General features: G+C 48.1%; 1 pseudogene; it reads left to right on the forward strand.

Moving 5' to 3' along the window:
* Positions 1-820: 820 nt before the first annotated feature.
* Positions 821-1816, forward strand: LOC129195276 (cyclin-Y-like protein 1; annotated as a pseudogene).
* Positions 1817-2852: the final 1036 nt, after the last annotated feature.

The following is a 2852-nucleotide window of genomic DNA, read 5'->3' on the forward strand; positions in this document are numbered from 1 at the left end:
GCCTCCTAGCCACCCAACTGTGAAGCAAAGCGATGAAGGCGTTGAGGCACTGACCCCATCTTCCCTGTTATCGAGGTCTGTGTAAGCCCAGCTCAGCAGGCCCTAAGTCCACAAAGCATCTGCTCCCTGCATATCCCTGCAGGAAATCCCCGCTCTCTGGCCACCATCCCACCATTTACAGGCAGACGGTGACTGGGCAGATGGCAGCAGTGCGCAGAGTGTCCCCACAGTAACATGAGCTCTCCGCAGCCCAGTGATTCCCTGCCTTCTCATGGCTTGTTTCAGGTGTTCATCTTCCCTGAGCCTGGGTGAACTACTTGTGGCTTCGCTGTTAATGCCAACATTTAGGTATGCTTTTCAGTGATACTTGAAGATTTTTTAGATGTCAGACTTCAGTCCCAGGTAGTGGTCTAAATCCTGGCATCCCTCAGGTATCCATGGTCTCCTGGGTGCAGAAAAGGAACTCCTGAAGGCACTTATGGCTCAAAATAACATCTCAGGCGTACAGTGCCCCATGGACCACATGAGGTTCTACTCACGCTCCTCCTGCCTACAGTTTGGGGCAGAGGCGCCATCTTTGTCCATCCCTCTGGGTGCTGGGCACCTTCTTTCTGTGCCCAGAAACCAAGGCTTCACCTCCTCCTTCATGAGACCTGCCGCCCCTGCACTGGGGTCTGTTGCCAGCACCCAGGCATCTCCAGTTCCTCCCCACTGTGGGCATGGCCCCCACGGGTAGCCCCACAGGTTGAGAATTGGTCGTGCCCTGGGGACACGGTGGTACAGGACAGGCACCAACCCAACCATAGCACAAACAGGGGGGATGACCCTGTCTGTACTCAGCTTCCCTGGCTCCCCAAGTGCTCTGAGGCAGGGACAGCCTGAACTCTGCTCACATCGCCACTGCTCCTCACATGCAGGCCAAGGCTTTCCCAGCGCTGCAGTCCCTGGCTGTTGGAGATCTGTCATTACCCCTTGTCTGCTCCATGTGGCTTCTTGTGATGACAGAGCCTCCGTCCTCTTTGTAGCCACCCTTTAAGTAGGAGACTACTGTGATGAGGTCTCCCTCGAGCCTTCTGTTCTCCAGGGAGAAAAGATTTTCCTCCTTCAGTCTTTCCTCATAGGATAGGTTCTCTAGCCCTTTGGTCATCTTTGACACATACAAGGTGATAGCAGCAGGCGGCAGATCAGGATCAGTGGAGGCCAAGTCAGGGGACTCAGATCCCAGCAGTGGCAGCTCCCATCTCCAGCACATTAGTGACCAGGTTTTCCTAGGTGGTTTAGCTCTGGAACCTGATCTACCTGATCATCCCAGATCAAACACAATATTCCTGAGCAAGTCTCAAATAGATGTGCAAGAGAAGAGGAGGAGTAACCACACTGACTGTGTTTCTCCTGGGCAGCTTAAAAAATATACAGCTCATGCTCAACAATAGTCATAGATGACCGTGCAGTCAATCAATCTGATCTTGGAAGCATGATAAAGTGCATCATTAGCAATATTCTACTGTATAAAGAACAGAGATTCAGAGAGATGATTGGATGTTTTTGAGGAAAAATCTCATCCTCTCACACAGGAAGAAGTTCCAGATGACTACTACAAGCATGGCCCTGATCGCAAACACAGTTTGGACACTTTCAGTGTTCCACAGCTGATAGCTCAATATGCAGTTTGGTTTATCTGGAAAGGCTTTTAACCTATGCAGAGATTGACATATGCCCTAGTAACTGAAAGAGGATAGTCCCAGGAGATGTAATTCTGTCTTCTACGCTTGCTCCATGCAGTGACAATGAGGATGTCATTCCCCAGCAAGGTTAGAAGATACATGGAGAAGATAATGGCACACGGGACCATGTGCTCACCTAGAGAGGTCGGGAAGCCCAGAGGAATGACATCAGTTACAGGTGTAACTTGTTCTCCTTTGCCATGGCTCTAAAAATTACAAAGGAGGTTATCTCAAAGTACAAAAAAAAAAAAAAGAAAAAAAAAAAAGAAAAAAAAAAAAAAGAATGTGACGGAAGGCCCTAACCAGTACAAATTTCAGCTCGAGATTGCAAATAATCACCTGCATGATCATCCACATTAAGCCAATTCTGTCCCCGGAGGAATGCGTTCTCTTAAACCAAAAGTGAACATAAATGGAATTTAAGGATGCTATAAAAATAGCAAAGTGCAGTGGGTTTTTTTCCAGTTCAGCTACTCCTGACATGTAGCTCTCAACAGTTTGAAGACGATAATGAGAATTTTTTTTTTAAATGTACTCCTTTTTGACTCTGAGCCATGCTATTCTCCCTTGTGTGATTTTATTCTTTCAAAGAATAATTGCAATTTCCCAGTTCTCAGAAAGATGTCAAATGGGAGTCTTGTCCATGTTCTTTCCTGACTGTGTTCCTTGTCCTGTCCTCCACCTTCTTACTTCTTGCTTATGTTTATGTGGGATCCACACCGAGCTGAGGGGCATTCTGAGACCAACACTCCTGTTTGTGTGTGAGAAAGTCAGAAAACCACCTCCAGGAGGACATCCTGGGGGCGATCCTACAGACGGCCATGTGGAAGAATCATCCCCTGAGCTCTCCACAGACACAACGTGCATCCAGTTTTCTAACTGTAGGTGTAGGCGAGGAAGCACAGAAGATGTGAACATGTTAACTGAGCAGGTTAATGCAGAACCTGTCTTTGCTTCTCAGTGGCCATCCACCTTTCCGTCCCTCTCAGGCACATGACACCTCTTTTCTTCACGTGCCTCATTCTCTTTGCCTCCTGATTGTCCCTGTTCTGTCTCTCCTTCTCACACATCCCAATTTGATACAGACTAAGTTCTGCCTGTCACTCCAGAAGGCTTCACTGCTTACAC

This window comes from Grus americana, chromosome 22 (genome assembly GCF_028858705.1).
Source record: "Grus americana isolate bGruAme1 chromosome 22, bGruAme1.mat, whole genome shotgun sequence".
Taxonomy (NCBI): domain Eukaryota; kingdom Metazoa; phylum Chordata; class Aves; order Gruiformes; family Gruidae; genus Grus; species Grus americana.